The following is an 18,732-nucleotide window of genomic DNA, read 5'->3' as shown; positions in this document are numbered from 1 at the left end:
ATTGATAAGGAGCCAATTCTAGTCTATTCAGAATCTGTAGAGTTAAAATTGGCCTGTAGCCTTTTATAAAGGAAAGGAAGACATGTGAGGGAATATGTCAATTAGAGGGATGGACAGCTGTTTCTGATATATATTGATACATTGCTTCCTTGCTATCAGGGTCACAGGTATCTCCAAGCAGCTGCAGATAATTCTTCTGGGAGAGGGTGAATGTCCAGAAATTGTGGTCCATACTGGTATCAGCGACTTCGGTGGGAAGGGAACTGTGGTCCTGTGAACAATTCAGGGAGAAACATAGAAAGTTAACAAGCAGGACCTGAAATTTAAACTCTGAATTACTTCTAGTGCCATATGCAAGTGAATTCAGCAATAGAAAGATAAAACAGATGAATGACTGGCTGGAGAGATAGCGCAGGAGGGAAGGCTTTAGATTCCTGAGACACTGGGACTGTGTTCTGGGGGGAAGCACAAGTGAATGAGTTGAACCTGAACCAAGCAGGGACTGAGTTCCTTGTGAGTTATTTTACTCGTGTCATTGGCAAGGTTTTAAAGTAATTTGGTAAGGACCCAAGGGATGATATTAAACAAGAATACAAGGGTTCACAAAATACTTGAGGGACACATGCACTAGCAAAGAAACTGGAAGTTAAAAAGGGGATGATATGGTGGCCCAACAATTAGCGCTCACAGCATCAGGGACTTGGGTTCGATTCTACCCTCAGGCTGGATTGGCCATGCTAAATTGCCCATTGTGTTCAGGAATGTGCAGACTAGTTGGATTTGCTATGGGAAAAGCAAGGTTAGGGAGATATGGTAGGGGGTGCAGGTATGTGTGGGATGCTCTTTGGAGGATTGGTGTGAATTTGATGGGCCAAATGGCCTGCTTTTACACTGTAAGAATTCTGTGAAATAGGTAAAGCCGGAGTAAGGGAGAAAATAACGGAGTCTAAATCAAGAGTACTATGCATCAATGTGAATGCATGGAGTCTAACAAATGAGATTGGAGAGTTACAAGTGCAGATTACCATGTGGAAATATGACATGATAACAGAGACATGGCTGAAGGAAAGCAAAGCTAAATATATATGAATATACGATTTTAAGAAAGATAGAAAAGGAAATTAAGGGGAGAGGTGGCATTATTGATCAAAGAGTGCATCGCACTGCTGAAGAAAGACGATTTCACAAAGGGTTCGAGGACAGTATCAATTTGACCACAGCTAAGAACCAAATTGGGTGCAAATACATTGCTCGACCTAGTTTATAGGTCACCAACTAGTGAGAAAGATGCAGAAGAACAAATTTGCAAGGAACCTACAAGTGATGCTAAAGACTATAAAGTAGTTATAATAAAGGACTTTACCAACATCCCAGTCTATATTTGGGTAAGTAATGTATGAGGCAGGTGTTCCTTAATGGTGTTCTGGAGAGATTCCTCTACCAGTTTGTGTCCAGTCTAACAAGAAAGGCTGCATGATTATATCTGGTTCTTGGAAATGAGGTGGGCCAAGTAGATGAAGTCTCATGGAGATCTACGGGTCAGAAAAAGGCCTTTCAGCCCATCATGTCTGTGCCACTGATAAACAGCCACCTCACTATTACAGTCATATATTCATAAAGCTTAGAAACAGACCCTTTGGTCCAACTAGTCCATGCAGATCATGTTCCCATGCTAAACTAGTCCCAACTGCCTGCATTTGACCCAAATCCCTCCAAATCTTTCCTATTCATGTATTTATCCATGTGTCTTTTAAATGTCATAACTGTACCTGCACTCATCACTTCCTCTGGAAGTTCATTCCACACACATGCACACACCACTCTCTACAAAAAGGTTACCCCTCATGTCCTTGTTAAAACCTTTTCCTCTCACCTTTAAAATATGCTCCCTAGTTTTGAACTGCCCCACTCTAGAGAAAAGATCCTTGCTATTCTTATTCCATTTTCAAGCATTTCCCCCGTAGCCCTGTCGGGGGTGACATTTAGGTGCAGTGATCATTGTATTGTATAACAGTAGAGAATGACAATGGTTAATCCAGAGCAAAGAAAATCAATTGGCATACAGCTGACTTAAATGGGGCAAGAACAGAGCTGGGCAGCATAGACTAGAATGGAAGGTTAACAAGAAAAATTATAACAGAGCAATGGGCTACCTTCAAAGCTGAAGTTTCTCAGGTACAGTCAGGTTATATTCCCTTGAAAGGCAGAACAAACAAATCCAGAGCTCCCTGGATGACAAAGAAGATATAAATAAAGATAAATAAGAAAAAGTGTGCTTATACAGGTGTCCAGTAGAAAATATAATTGAGAACCAAGAGGATTATCAAAGGTTCAGAGGAGAGATGAAAAATGGTTATAGTACAGAACTTAAACATTGCTAAAAAGGGACTACAACATGAAACTTTTTGTCTTGCACTCATCAAAACTACGATGCACGAAAGAGAATTGAGAAAAAAGACACCACTGTATCCAGACTGAGAAGACTTTGCTGATTCATTGGCCATAGTTTGTATGGAGATGCAGCAAGAACAGTTAACCCCAGATCAGAAAGTTAGATTGGGATTGGTTGGGGGCATCAACATGGGGATAAAGCAAAGTTCAACACTCTCGTTAATCCCTTTGTTTAAAAAAAGGTGCAGTGTACATACAAATTCGTTTTACCTATTTAGAACAGGATGTTGAATATTTATGTATGCTGCTTCTAGCACCTGGAAATGCATCACACCGCAGACCCAGCCGATGATCTAACATTGGATTTGAGTGTACCGCTTAGCATGGCCTGGAGTATTTAATAAATTATTTCCAACATCATAACAAATGGTAGATATACTTTTCTGAGGCTGACAAACATGGATGGTTGTGAATGAGCGACATACTGCCTGCTGCGAATGGACTACCAAACATGTTGTTTGTTATAATCAACCAGTCATTGGCTTTATTAATGAGGTCATATAATACAAGAGCAAGGAGGTGATGTTGAACTTGTTCACATTTGTTAGACCACTGCTGGAGTGTTGTATACAGTGGGGGGTACCACATCATACAAAGGATGTGAACACACTGGAGACAGTGCAGATGCAATCAACAGAAATAGTTCCAGGGATGAGAAACTTCAGTTATGAGGATGATCTCATGAGGTTGGAATTATTTTCCTTAGAGAGAAGAATCCGAAGAGAAGATTTGATCAAAGTTTTCGAAATCGTGAGAAGACCAGATAGGATAGACAGAGAGGAATTGTTTCCACTCAAAAGGATGGAGAACAAAGGGGCACAGATTTAAAACTGTGATTCTCAATAGAAACAAATGTGAGAAAGAACTTTGTCATGCAGCAAGTGTTTCATGTCTGGAGGATCCTGCCTGGAGATGTGGTGGAGGCAGGTTCAATAGGAACATTTAAGAGGCTATTGGTGATTATTTAAGTAAAAATGATGTGCAAGGATATGGGGAAAATGTACAATATTTCCTCTATGTTATGATGCTCATCAGAAATGCCAGTACAGACATGATGGTCGAATGTAACATTTCTGTGATTTTATGTGAAACCGGTTGATTTTAACTTGACGAAATTGACAGTTGTATTGTTATGAACATCAGGTCAGTAGATTTATTGCTGTATTAATGCTATCACTCTGGCCATCAAATGTTTCTTTTGCAATCCTCTTTATTATGGAAATTCGGATCCAATGGTGGCATAGGATTTTGATTGTTATTTGAAAGGATATGTGTGTGATCACTTCAAATAGACCTCCAAACATTTGTTAGCATTATGTCTTCTAAAGCTAGAGAAAGCAGGAGCATTCCACAAATGTATTGCAGGCTATTGCCAACCTATGTTTGTCCCTTCTCCTCCATTCTCACCCCTCCACTTTAACCTCCCTTACTTGCAGAACCTACTGAGGGATACACAGATCTCAAAAGAGCATGTTTTATCAAGATGTCCATGTGATATAGGAAGCTCAAAAAAATCCATTTAAATTAGACACAGACCTCAAAATAGCTTTGGGCTTTTCATCTCCAGATCTGGTGAAGCTGACACTCTCTGCCAGACAGATAACCAAAGGTTACGATCTACCAGAATATCTTCCAGCCTGTTATAGTTTTATTTTATTTTCTGATGACATTTTATAATGAACACATTGGATGTTCCTTTGAATGTAATAAAAATCTTCACACAGGCATTGTGTTCCACTACAATATTTTTTAAAATTTGTTTTTGAGATGTGAGCATTATTGGCAAGCCCAGTTTTTATTACCTGTCCCTTGTGAAGATGGCAGTAAGCCTTTCCAAATCACTGCAATCTATGTGGAATAGGTACATTCACAGTGCCTTCAGGGAAGGAGTTTCAGGATTTTATCCAGCAACAGTGAAATATCTCCAAGAACATTTGGTGTGAGGCATGGAGGGGAAGTCGCAGATGATGGTGTTTCAATGCATCCTGTCTTTCTAGATAATAGAGGTCTCGAGGTTGGAAGAGACTATTGAATGAGTTTTGGTGAGTTTCTGTGACATACTGTCACTGTACACTGGTGAAGGGTGGGAAGCTAATGGACTGGTGCTGAAAAAAGCAGGTTCCTTTGTCCAGGATAATGTTGATTATATTAAGTTTTGTTGGAGCTGGATTCATACAGATACAAATGGAGTATCACTGTGACTTGTGCCTTGTTGTTGCTGGATAGGCTTTAGGGAGTCAGGAGTTGAGTTAGTCACTGCAGAATTCCTAACCTCATAGCACAGTAATTATGTAACTGAAACGGTTCAGTTTTAAATCAATAGTATCTCTCACACTATTGATGTTACTGCTTATTCTTCACCTCTTCCCTTCTGTCAGCCACAAACAAACATTCTTTCAATTAGTTTCCTTTGACCTCTGGAATTCTTTCCACTTTGTTACTTCTCTCAGTGCCTTCAAAAGGTTGTTTCCATCCCTTCAAGCCATGTTGATGTTTGTGCATCTTTTCCATAGTCTGCTTCGGACAGTGTTTTCTGGTAATTAGCGAGAGATGAATTTTGAATTATATACTGTTCAAAAATACACTGCAAGAAATCTATCAGTTGACTTCAGAATCAGTTCTCAGTATTCCAAACATAAGAGAGAGACAAGTAACTTAAACATTCCACAGTTGATTGTCAGAAGAAAATAACTTGTTTACCCTTCTGGAAACTTGCTGAAATTTGCTCATGTTTTTGTTAGCGGCAGTCAGTCATGCAGTTATCAGTCTGTGCTAAGTTGCATCTGAAGTCAGTGTGCCGGAAGTCAAATGCATACATATTTATAGGCATTTAAAATGCAGTTTAGAAAGTACATAGACTATATAAATAAAACAAAATAACATGATATTAAAACTAGATGTGAGACATTTCAATCTTGCATCTTTCATCAGTTGTACTATCTTCAAAAAGAAATTCTTGTTATTTTCTTTGAAGGCTGCAAGTGAAGACGAGCATCATCATGGGTCTTAATAGTATTCTAGAAACCAAAACTGAGATCTAGTTCTTGGATTATTTGTGTATGAAAGAGTCTACTGATTTGATAACAATAACATTAAATGGCAGTGGATCCATGAGTTGGACTGAGCAGACACAAAGACAGTAGTAAATGTTTAGTGTCAGTGCACAATGTAGCATCAACTCTTGTCATTCAAAACAACATGGATGTGGATATGTCAAATATCAGATAATTGGATGAATTAGGAAGTACTTCTAAAACAAAACTGCCAGGTTGTTTTATAACTTAATGCAAAGAAAATTGATGAGGATTATTTGCACATTTACTCTCTGACCTGCTTGAATTTACCTCTGACAATATCTTACAGATAGTGCAAGTGTCTGGGGGACCTGAGACTTTTCTAATTCCTGCTTTAGTTTCTGGCTTTGCTGCTGAATTTGAGACAAGGTTTCTTTTTTATCGAATAACACAGTGTGTACAGTGCCGAGATAAATCATTCATCCTAACAGGTATTTGCCAGCGGTTATACTCCTCCTTCCATTCTACTTCATCTAACACAATGAATGTATCTTCTATTTCTTTTAACCATAAACACGTATCTAACCTCCCATTAAGTACATCTGCTAGTTGAATCAACCATTCCCATGTGACGGCAAATTCCTCATTCTGCCAACTCTGTGAACAAAAAAAACAGTACAGCACAGGAACAGGCCCTTCAGCCCTCCATGACTGAGCCAACATATGATGCTTTCTGAACTAAAAATTTGTTGTCTCTATGCAGTCCGTATCCCTCTGTTCTCTGCCTACTCATCTATCTGTCAAGTTGCCTTCTAAACATTGCTATTAGATACAGTTCTGAAGCCAGTTCTATATCCACTTTACCAGTTCACCATGGATCCTATGTGACTTTAGTTCTTTGTCAGCCTACCATGTGGGACCTTGTCAAAGGCCTTACTGAAGTCCAGATAGACAACATCTAGCACCTGCCATCATTAATCATCTTTGTTACTTGCTCAAAAAAATTAAGTTTGTGAGACATGATCTTTCCCACTCATATTCATGCTGACTATTGCTAATAATTCCATATTTTTCCAAATGTAAGTAAATCTAATCCCTAAGACTCATCTTCAATAATTTCCCCGCCACTAGAGGAAAGATACTTTTCCCAAACTCCCATTAGGACTTATTAGTGAGTATTTTACATTTGTGACACCTGGTTTTGGTATTCCCAGGTATAGAATATCCTTTCTGGTCTATCCTATAAAATATTTCCAGATCATGAAAGACATTAACATTAGGTCACACTCTAGCATTCTCTCCGTAGAAGAAGAGTCCTAGCCTGTTTAATTTTTTTCATAGTTTGATCCTGTTCATTCGTGGATCTTCATGGTAAATTTCCTGTTATAAAGTATGCTGGGTGAGCCATCAAATTTGCATCCTTTTCTCTTGATCGCTTTATGAAGAATTCATTACTTTACATAGGGTGAATGTCACCTCAAAGATGATTGTTTGACCCTGATGACAAACATCTTTGAAGCATTAACAAACACATAAAAAGTAAATAAAAAGCAAATAAAATGACCTGCACAAAATCTTCAGGAAGAAAGTGGAAAAGGTTTAATGAGATGAATCTAAAGAAATGTGTGAACACATTAAAAGATTCATTAGAAGGACAAAAGAGATCAGGTAAAAAGTCCCAGCAGCAGAAATTAAATGCAGCAATAAAAAAACTTTCACCACAAGAACATGAAAAGCTGAACACTGTAAATCGGCAAATGGGCTCAAAGCCAAGTTTGAGTTGAAAAATGTTCTAATTGATGAGTTCCTCTAAGTATTCAAGGGGAAAACAAATGCAAAGTACTCTTCCCAGACAGAAACAGCCCAAGAAACATTGCATTTAGTCTCAGGTTTGTGTTGTTTTTCTCAAAGCACTGCTGAAATCAGTATAGCTATAGCAAAAGATCCCAAAAGTCTAGGTGCAAGTATCAGAAATTTTGTGAAGTTCAACAATTGATTAAGCAAGTTTTAGAAGCAATGAGTCGAATTGCCCATCATTGTTGAGTGCTTCACTCACTTATTCTATAGCTGGTGAGACACCCCAGTTGATTTTTCAAAGGAGGCTCTCCATCCCTCCTTGCAATTGGGCAGTTTAGAGAGCAGCAGCAGCCTTCAAATCCTTGAAGGGGTCTAAGTCCCACCCAGAGAGATCCAGCCAATCAGAGGGTGGCAGCTTTCACACTTGGCAGTGACAGTGCCGAAGGCTATGACTGTGCTGGAAGGACAATCAAGATTGCGAGGGCCATATTGTCAGATAAGGGCTTTGTGGAGAAGTACAGGGAAGGGTATCTGGGATTGGGGATCATAGTGAAATGGGATTCAGAAGCAATAGAAGGAGGGTTGCTCTTCGCAAAGGGAAGGCACGGCTGCAGTTCTGAGCCTTAGCAGGTTACTGGGGCTTTCAGGCTCTGGGATTAAGTGTAAAACATTTGTGAAGGAGAGCGGCAGAATCTGTAAGAGGATATCCAGGACAGCATGGCCTTAACTATACAATGCAGGAGGGACATCGTCCACAGTCAATATAACTCAGGCTTCAAGGTGGTGGTATGGGAGGAATGCGCAGACTGCAATACAATATGGAGTTTCAGTGGCCAGTTGTGGAACTTTTGCTATGAGGTCCTCACCAGTTTGTGCCCCTCATTCTCCATGTCCAATGCTGCCACTGAGGGGCCTGTAACTGAGCTGGGTTGGCAGGGGTGGGGTGGTGGTGGGGGGAGGTGGTGTGTAAGTTTTAGGAGGCAGCCTTGGCAATGGTTCCTCTAAGGCCTTACTACACTCATCCTCAGAGATCTAGGAGGGCACTTCTGGGGGAGCCGGCTATGTTCCCACAGATGTTATGGCGAGAAAATCTGTGAAACCAAATGGAGAGAAGACATTATGGTCAGTATTTGGAAGCACCGTGCAATGAGCGAGAGTGATAGTGGGCTTCATGTGAGAGTTGCCATGAAATGAAGGGAGCTAATTAGCCCTTTGGCAGGATGTCCCCACAGGAGTGGTCCCAGAGTTGTTCTGCAAAGCCCAATGCCCAGTCCAATGTTCTCCGGTGCAAACTCTCACCTTGAATGCAGATGAATGTTCTGAAGTCAACAGAAGATCCCTTAATTTGGAATCAGAGGTGGGAAAACTCCAACCTGAACCCATCACCGACCCCTCCCTCACCCCCCACTACCCCCATCCCATGCCAGGAAAATGAGGCAAATAATGGGGTTGAATCAGCTGTCCATTTTACATCCCACCTGCTGTTAATTTCTATTGAAACAATGCAAAAGACATAGAACTCTATCCAGAGAGTCAAAAAGGAGAACAATGTCAGATAATGGTGCAACAGATCATTTGAGGAAAATTACAGACTGAGGCAAAATCCGAGCACAAATCTTCTGAGAAGAGAAGTATCTGTGTGAAATTATCATGCCTTTAACGTGAGGCAGACTTTATTTAAGTTGATATGACACATTGAATAGGATATGATTGTCTGTGACATGCTGAAGTGGGAGGTGAGATGGTCAACTCTGACTGGATTGGTGACAGCAGGTCACAGTAGAAAAAGCTCCAAAAGGATAATCTTTGAATTGCTCCCTCTTTCTGAAAGCCATCATCTCAGATTACCTTTGGAGATTAGTTTTACATATTTTACAAGAAGCGGAAGAGGACAAATCACAATGTTTTAAAAATTAAATCTAACACAGTGAGAAAGAGCTTGCTTCAGAAGGAAACTGAGCTGTCGTGGAATTTATGAGATTTCCAGCAGTGCTCTGGGAAGCTGTCAAATTGCAAAATGCCATAAAATGGTTGTCTGACAAAACCCATTCATGGTGACTAAATGTGGCACCAACCATGCGTAAATACGAATATTTTAATAGGACTGACTGTGTTGAAGATATTACTAGTGACCTTGTCAGAGAAGCACATCTGTAGCTTTTTAGCTGTTTGGGGAAGGTGAGCCACATGCTTGGGTTATTTTAACACTTTGGTGGTAGAAACAGATAAATCTCAAGCTTTCCTTCTGCATTGTATTACTGCCACTGCTTCCTCCATCAGCTATGCAAATTTGTAGCAATATTTAAATTAGTGTTACTTACCTCCTATAGCAGGAGAGAGACAATTACTTTTGTTGAAATCTTAAGAAACTAAATGGGCCTCAAGTTGTGAATCTTTGAGAATGAATTTAATTTTTTTTCCTGTTTTGACATTTTATATGTTAGACTGCCTTGGCATGCAAAGTATTTGCTTAAGGTTATTTTATTTCTTGCTCATTTTGCTCTTTGTTGTTTTCTTCCCAACTCCTTGGGAATTTCACTCAGTGCAGTCTTGGCTCTCCTGGTGCTTTGTCCGAGTGACTACTTTTTTCCATTTGTGAACCTCAATGTTGAGTAGCAACGAAGTCTTCAACCACTATGTGCAATCGCTTGAGCCTAATCCTGCCCTTTGTGAATCTCTACATTCATGCATTCCAGTAGAATGTCAGGGGACTCCTGATATATTTTTTCTTCCTTGTCAAGAGCTATTAAGGCTCATTATAATACTCTGTCTTTCACTATGATGGTGATATAGCAGAGGTTGGATCTCAGCCCTAGAGACTCCCAAGTCCTTATCACACTAATGCTTTATTGATGCACCAAATGATTTAACATTCGTTTCCAACACATCTTTACGCAACTACATTTGTGTTTTGTGCCAAGGACTGTGAAAGAATATTTGGTTATACAACACCCCGCACAAGATATTATGAAAATATATACTTCAGAAGTGATTCAGTGACAAATTTGATTCTCTTTTTCTGTCGTGAAATTATGTCCATTCTTATTAATGTCACGTGGCACCATTGCAACTGTCATCAACTCTCAGCAGTTGATTTAAGCCTAAATTTTCGAATGTGAAATAAATGGAATGTAATATAAACAACAGCTTGCTGGAATCATGGGTTACACTTACAAGGCTGTCTCACAACCTCAAAGTTTAAATGACTTTATAAATCAACCTCAGTTTATGACCTCATCTAAATCCTTTGATTGTGTTCTAGTCCTGTAGCACACTTCAGATTAAGTATTATTTTTGCTCAGAGGTGAGTTCTAATAGCTTGTTTGTCTTGTGTTTAAAGAAACACTTTTAACAAATTAAAGGATGCATTTTAGTCGATCAAGAACATGTCTGGTCTCAATTCAGACACAGAATAGAAACAGGATAAAGAAACTGAGGAAAACGTTACAAGAAAGTGAATGAGGCAAATATATGTCACAGTACAAAAAAAGTGTATGAGAGACACCCAAAGATGGAAAAAATGGAAGGCAAATCAAAAATGCAGAGAGTCAAGAATGTGGTGCTGGAAAAACACAGCAGGTCAGGCAGCATCCAAGGAGCAGGAGAATCAACATTTTAGACATAAGCCATCCAGTTCCTGATGAAGGGCTTATGCTTAAAGGCACTCAGAGCCTGATTGAGGGGCTAGCATTAGGAAAGGGGCGTGGGGTGGGTGCTGCTTTGAATCAACCCCTCCCTCCTGTCATCACTCAACTCTAGCTTGGGGCCCAATGACAACTCGAAACCTCAGACAGATGGTGAATTGGCAGCTCCCACCACCCTCATCAGTGGCACTGCTGTTCAATGAGCTGCCAGTGTCTGATTGGCTGGCAGCAACTCTCAGCAAGTGGCATGTTTCTATCCCCAAGGTCTTTGATCCCAAAAAAAAGCCCCATTGGTGCTGTCTTAAGTGTTTTATTGGCACAAAATGCAGTGGGCCTTGCTGAACAAATGTGGAATGGGGCTCTCACTGAGCGTCCAGTGACAATTCTATCACCTCCATAGGATGCTGCCTCGGAAAGAGAAACATGAGAGGTTGCAAAAAAAAAACAGAATTTGCTTTAATTTCTGTTTAGAAATAATGCATTGGTAGTTCAACTAATATTGTTTATAATTACTGAGAAATCTGTTTAAACAGTCACAGAAAAATGGTTCAAAAGGTCATGACCTTGTACCAACTGTAAAGTTGCTTTGGCTTATTCATCCAAATTAAATTTTAAATCAAACCAGAAGGATTCACTCACACAAGGCTGCAGCATTGCTAAGTTCATGTATAGCTTCAAGATTTTGACAATATCAGTTTTATCAGATTCACAGTTCGAATAAAGAAGACATCTGGAGCAATATAACCTTAATTCAGATTGTTTCATTTTTTTTAAAGTGAGTTTTATTACGCAGGGCATTATTTCAAAAAGGTTGATGGAGTTCAGAGATGACCTATTACACTTGAGTGTGTGCAAGATATGTTTGCAATAACTAAGATAGCATGGATAATTGTGATAATGATATAACCAGCCATATCTTTGATCATTAGCCATCTCTGAGATGGGAAAGCTTAAATGATTGATCATGCGACCTGCAGGAAACCTGCTGACTATTAAAATCTGGCCCAGATGTAACATTGCTCCTTACATTAAATTTGTACATTTTTCAAATACTTTGTTTTCTTCAAGCCAGGTAATAGCCCTTGTGTGGCTGTCTAACTCATTCCCATCCCGATCTAGGGTTCAGCAAAATCTATACAGCCCAGCGAAATAGAAAATACCATGCATGTCAATTAATGGGGAAAAGGCTAATGGTTTTACAGGATGGATTTACTTGGAGAGTAATTTAATTGTTGGCCTTAATATGTTTAAATCAATGCTGATGAAGTTTGCTCAGTAGAAATTATCTGATAAATGGGATTATCTGCTTGCAACAAGGACAACACAATTCACAAGTGTCAAGTGCTTTATCTGCCAAGTAATAGGACACTTCTCTCCACACTTTACATGACTATAATTCTTAAAGTGCCCCCAATGTTAGAACTTGACCACAACTAAGTAAGCCATATGGAATTAGAGATAATCAAAAAAAACGTGCAGAACATGAATAAAGGGCAAGAAGTTTTCATGAACTTCAGAAAAATATGCATTGTTTGTTATTGTAGGTAACCCCGCAGCATATAACTGTCAAGATTCGCATTTTCCCAGTACACCTTATTAAAATGCTCCAACCATCATGGAAAATTTGATGTACTTTCTTTTACTGTCTTCTTAAAGTTTAAATGTTACACTGCACTAACCCTGTCAGTGAAGAAGGCAGCTGATTTCTGCAGTGCTTGTGTCAACATCGTGACGAAACTGACTTAAAAATAGCATCTATCATGACTTGGCTGAGCTATGTAAAATAATAATTTAGGGTGTGTTTGATTTTTGACAGGTTTGAAATCCCACCTTATAAAAACTGACAAAAATACTGATTTATTTTTGAGTTGATCTGTCCTTTTGGAAGTTAAGATTTCATTTACGCTACAATTACAGGAACACTGGATGTGCTCTGTAAACCCTGAGTTGGGACTAATATGACTCCAGAGCAAAGCAAAGTAAGGCAGCCTGATTAAAGGTTATAACGGAGTTCGATAGGATTCTAACTCCAGCCTACATTTTATGGAGTGTCAACATTGTATCAGTAACAGGACAGACGCAATGTCAGATGATCATGGGTTCAGGTTCTACTCCTAAGCTTGAGCAACTAATTTGGGATGATTCTATAATGTGGTGTTATTGTACAAAAGTGCTGCTTAGATGTTAAATCTCTGCCTCACCTGCTATCTCAGGTGGACGTTACCAGGGTTGGAGGAGTTGAGCTATGAGGAGAGGCTGAACAGGCTGGGGCTGTTTTCCCTGGAGCGTCAGAGGCTGAAGGGTGACCTCATAGAGGTTTACAAAATTATGAGGGGCATGGATAGGATAAGTAGACAAGGTCTTTTCCCTGGGGTTGGGGAGTCCAGAACTAGAGGGCATAGGTTTAGGGCAAGAGGGGAAAGATATAAAAGAGACCTAAGGGGCAACATTTTCACACAGTGGGTGGTATGTGCATGGAATGACATTAGATTACTTACAGTGTGGAAACAGGCCCAACAAGTTCACACCAACCCGCCGAGGCGCAACCCACCCAGACTCATTCCCCTACATTTACCCCTTCACCTAACACTACGGCAATTTAGCATGGCCAATTCACCTAACCTGCACATTTTTGGATTGTGGGAGGAAATCAGAGCACCCAGGGGAAACCCACGCAGACACAGGGAGAATGTGCAAACTTCACACAGAGAGTCGGCTGAGGCAGGGAATGAACCCGGGTCTCTGGCGCTGTGAGGCAGCAGTGCTAACCACTGTGCCACCGTGCCAGCAGAGCTGGCAGAGGAAGTTGCAACATTTAAAAGGTATTTGGATGGATATATGAATAGGAAGAGTTTGGAGGGATATGGGCCGGGTGCTGGCAGATGGACTAGATTGGGTTGGGATATCTGGTCAGCATGGATGGGTTGGACCAAAGGGTCAGTTTCCATGCTGTATATCTGTATGACTCTATGACTGCATTTGCTGAAGAAGAACAGCTAAATTTAAAAATGACACAACACCAAGTTATAGTCCAGAAGGTTTATTTGGTAGCTAGCTACTTAATGAAGTAACAGCACTTTGAAAGCTAGTACTTCCAAATAAACCTGTTCGACTAGATCCTGGTGTTGTGTGATTTTTGTCCCCCCCAGTCCAATACCGGCACCTCCTTATCAACAAGAGAAAAGTTCTCACCAGTAGCCAAGCAAATATTTATTCTTCAACCATCACAGTGGCTGGAAAGCATTTTAAAATGATTTAAAGTTATGAAAGGAATGATAAAATTCAAGTTTTTTTTCTATTTGACTGAATTAAAGGTCACTACTTCACACCAACTATCCAGTGCTTGGAGTCGAAGGGATATAGATTGTAAGGCAATGAATCCACCTTACTGATCCACTTACTCTGTCATCAAATACCGTTGACATCTACAAAGATTTTTCTTCTCTTTCAGCTACAGTATCTTTGAAAATATACATTGTTTAATTTTGGAAATAATTCTTGGGACAATTTGGCATTCTGACCAGTTTAATATCATGAGTCCCTCCATTAAATGTTTGCTCATATAGAAAGATTGGTATGTGCCAAGGGGACAGAAGTTTTAATTTAGGTATCTGCTTACTGCCCGAAGTATGTGTGGGCCACCTCAAAGGAAAATCTGTATCCTCTCTATGGATGGAGTGGTAAAACAAGCATTGAACATGAGGTTCCCCTGTGTTTTGAAAAGTTAATATTGATCACTCAGCCATCCATTTGAATTGAATTGAATTTATTTATTTGCACGTGCACCAAGGTACAGTGAAAAGCTTTGTCTTGTGAGCAATACAGGCGGATCACAGAGTTAAGTAGCATAGATAAGTAAATAATAGGTAAACAGCAGCAAAATCAAAAACACAGGTACAGGCAAATGTTGAGAGTTTGAGAGTCCATTCAGTATTCTAAGAACAGTAGGGTAGAAACTGTTTTGAAACTGGCTGTGTGTGTTTTCAGGCTTCTGTACCTTCTCTGTGATGGCAGAGGTTGACAAAAAACATTGCCAGAGTGGGACGGATCTTTGAGAATACTGGCGACCTTTCCTTGACAGCGGACCTGGTTTGTTTCATCTGTTTGTGGTCTTTGCAGTTGTTCCATTGATCATTACCTGTTGAAATAATGCTTTGTTTCATGTTTATAAAATCATACAATCCCTGCAGTGTGGAAACAGGCCTTTTTAGCCCATCGGGTCCACAGCAATCCTCTGAAGCGTATCCCACCCTGACCCCACCCTCCAACCTTATCGCAGGGCTAATCCACCTAACCTGCACAACTCTGGAAACTATGGGCAATTTAGCATGACCGGTCCACCTAACCTGCACATCTTTGGACTGTGGGAGGAAACCAGAACATTTGGAGGAAACCCATGTAGACACAGGGAGCATGTGCAAACTCCACACAGACACTCACCCAAGGCTGGAATTATACCCGGGTCCCAGGCACTGTGTGGCAGCTGTGCTAAACACTGAATTGAACCAATTCTTGAAAAAAATAAAACTTTATAGATGTGGATATTGCTGGCAAGGCCAACATTTATTGACCATTGTAATATTCCTTGAGAAGGTGGTGATGAGCTGCAATCCATGTGGTATAGGAATATCTAAAATCCTATTGGACAGAAAGGCATTAAATTTTGATCCAGAAAGGAATATGGTTCCAAATCAGAATGGTGTGTTACTTGGAGGGGACACTGTGGTAGTGTTTCCAAATACTTGCTTCCTTTGTACTTGCTTCAAAGCACATCTTATTTGTAATTTATTTCAAATTTACAGGTAGTGAGGCAACTACTGACTATAAAAACTCTTTTCAGAGTATACTGACCCCCACCCTTCAGAGTATAACGACCAGTCTTTGCTTATATGCTTCCTTCTCAATTTTCAGCCACCAATTAAGGCTGCTTTACACAATTGTACCTTAATATTAAACAGTAACTCTTTGATTTTCCTCTCAGACAGCTTGAGCGTTGTTCCAGGAAAACAACAGCAGCTTGGCAATTACTCACTACGAGGTGATAATGTTTTCCTAAAATGAGACTTGCTGCTGATCCATGCAGTATGCTGGCAGTCAGATCTATTGGTGGTGGATAAATTGCCAGAACCACTTGGACTAGAATTAACACCAGGTTATAGGGGACATTCAGAAATGAGACCAAGCAACAGATGTGACTTAGATGCATTCAAAAAATCTTCAGAAAAAGAACCGAGCAGTAGGAAATACCTGGGAATGAGGCCTGGGCAAGATTACATTGAGTAGTGGATACAGCCCAAAACATTTATAGTAAGACTTTAAAAGAAAAATAGTAGATCCTCACTATACTGTATATCTAGCTTTCTCACCTGATGTTATTCGTACGAGAGACATAGTGTTGTGAGCATTAGGCAGGAAAATCTGCACTGATAGAACTAGTCAATAAGAGAATGGGTCTTGAAATTATTATAGTACATTAGAATTCACTGTCTTTTCATGTGTTGTAATTGCAGCCAGCACAATGTCTTTTGTACAATAACCCATCATCATAATTAAAACAAATTGCACTCACTGTATAGGATCCGGCAGCAAATATTTCCCTTGGGTCCATGTTAGCAGTTTTTGAATGCTGTATTGCATAAGAGCTTTGACAGTAGTGTCCATTACAGAAATGTTTTCAAATTGACATGCATATGTATTATTTTTCTAAACTTAACAGGTGGCAGCATCAAAAATTCCTTCCACTTTCAGTCAGCTGCTACGCAAATCGACCTAACAGTGAGGGTGATTTTATGGAATTAACAAGAGGATAAAGAGTTTGAAATAGAAATTTCCTCCCAAAGAAAATACAGCATACAGAGTTGCTGTGTTTTTATATACTTAAATTCTTGACACAGTGCTATTGTTTTAAGCATGCTAAAAATGCACTGACACTGTAGAGCCAGTTTTGCTCGACAAATATTGCTGTTTGATAGGTGCCTTTTGCTGCTTTGTTTCTTTGAAAGGATCTGGAGAAACTGTTGGCTGGCCTTTTTTTATTTGCATTTTCAGCATTGCTTACATTCTGACAGCTCTCTCTGCCGCTCAACAGCTGGTGTGTAAATTTTAGAAGATTTGGAATGTATGCTTGCCTAATTGTTATATCGTGTCTTAGCAACTGAACTAGCAAATACAATATTTAGAGTATGTATGCACATTGTACTGAATAAGTATGAATTGTAATGAAAGTCACAGTAAGCATGGAGATATGAAAAGAAAAGAGGAAAGAAAATAATGATTGTCGCTTATTGAGGGCAATGTGCTCTGTGCAATGAAATTAAGAATAGACCGTGCTAATGCTCTGGATTAGTGGTGCTGGAAGAGCGCAGCAGTTCAGGCAGCATCCAAGGAGCTTCGAAATCGACGTTTCAGGCAAAAGCCCTTCATCAGGAATAAAGGCAATGAGCGTGAAGCGTGGAGAGATAAGCTAGAGAAGGGTGGGGTGGGAAGAAAGTAGCATAGAGTACAATGGGTGAGTGGGGGAGGGGATGAAGGTGATAGGTCAGGGAGGAGAGGGTGGAGTGGATAGGTGGAAAAGGAGATAGGCAGGTAGGACAAGTCCGGACAAGTCAAGGAGACAGTGCTAAGGTGGAAGTTTGGAACTAGGGTGAGGTGGGGGAAGGGGAAATGAGGAAACTGTTGAAGTCCACATTGATGCCCTGGGGTTGAAGTGTTCCAAGGCAGAAGATGAGGCGTTCTTCCTCCAGGCATCTGGTGGTGAGAGAGCGGCGGTGAAGGAGGCCCAGGACCTCCATGTCCTCGGCAGAGTGGGAGGGGGAGTTGAAATGTTGGGCCACGGAGCGATGTGGTTGATTGGTGTGGGTGTCCCGGAGATGTTCCCTAAAGCGCTCTGCTAGGAGGCGCCTAGTCTCCCCAATGTAGAGGAGACCACATCGGGAGCAACTCTGATAAGGTAGCATTTCTTTGCAGCGAGTTCTCAGTCTGATTCAAATTCCAAAGAAAGAACATGAAATTAAGTTTATGGATTACTGCTCCTAGCATATATCAAGAATCCAAGGATGAATAATGTTTGTGGACATAACAAGCTGTGGGCTATGAATCAGATGTGCTGACCTCAACATCCAATTTCCTCACATGTGTTCCCATTGCTCTCAAAGCTGCGCCATTGCTCATAATCTGTAAAGTTCACCCCGTGGCTGAGCCAGTTTATCCAGTGAGAAACTGAGGCATTTGGAGAGAGGCACTAGCTTTATTTCAGTGACAACTGTGTTGGGATTAAGTGAGCAGGACCATGTACTACTGCACACACCACCGTGAACACAAGCCTGCTGACGGTCATTGTCTTGGCTCACTGATAAATAATGACCACCATGAGTGAAAACAGAATGCTATTGGACTCCTCAGGACCAGACAGGAGCAACAAATCTCCCATATTCTGTGTGAGAAAGAGAAGGAGGAAAATTATTTTTGTAAGATCCAAGTACAATTGCAGCATTTCTTTCAGCAAAGGATCAATAGCAAAGAAAACCTGTGAGGTGGTTCCACTTGCCTGCATGTAACAACAGTTGGTTACAGAGCAGGATTGGCAGAGGCCAGACACTAGTTAGTTCCTGCCTCGTCTCATATTGATGGAACTGAGCATGGTGTACATTTTCAAATTCAAGAAAAGAGCTGTGTATGGGCCTGAAGATGATTGTATTTCCCTGGATGGATTACATGCCAACGTTCTGAAGGAGATAGCTGAGGAGATTGTAGAGGCATTCGTGGTGATCTTTCAGGAATCATTGGAGTCAGGGAGAGAGTCACAGGACTGGAAAATGCCTAATATA

The 18,732-nt window shown here is 40.4% G+C and overlaps 1 protein-coding gene and 1 long non-coding RNA gene across 15 annotated transcripts in view; one reads left to right on the top strand and one right to left on the bottom strand.

Annotated features, from left to right (window-relative positions):
- celf4 (CUGBP, Elav-like family member 4) overlaps positions 1-18,732 on the top strand; it is a 1,199,286-nt gene that overhangs the window by 746,917 nt on the left and 433,637 nt on the right. The gene's annotated exons all lie outside the window — the stretch shown is intronic.
- LOC140479144 (uncharacterized) lies at positions 14,656-16,870 on the bottom strand. The gene is made up of 2 exons (XR_011960952.1): positions 16,476-16,870; positions 14,656-15,044 (listed from the first exon to the last, which is right to left on the bottom strand). It is a non-coding gene; the product is annotated as an uncharacterized lncRNA (long non-coding RNA).

The sequence above is a fragment of the Chiloscyllium punctatum genome, chromosome 1 (genome assembly GCF_047496795.1).
Source record: "Chiloscyllium punctatum isolate Juve2018m chromosome 1, sChiPun1.3, whole genome shotgun sequence".
NCBI classification, from domain to species: Eukaryota; Metazoa; Chordata; class Chondrichthyes; order Orectolobiformes; family Hemiscylliidae; genus Chiloscyllium; species Chiloscyllium punctatum.
Note: the sequence above shows the minus strand (reverse complement) of the source record. Positions and strands in the feature narration are given on the sequence as shown.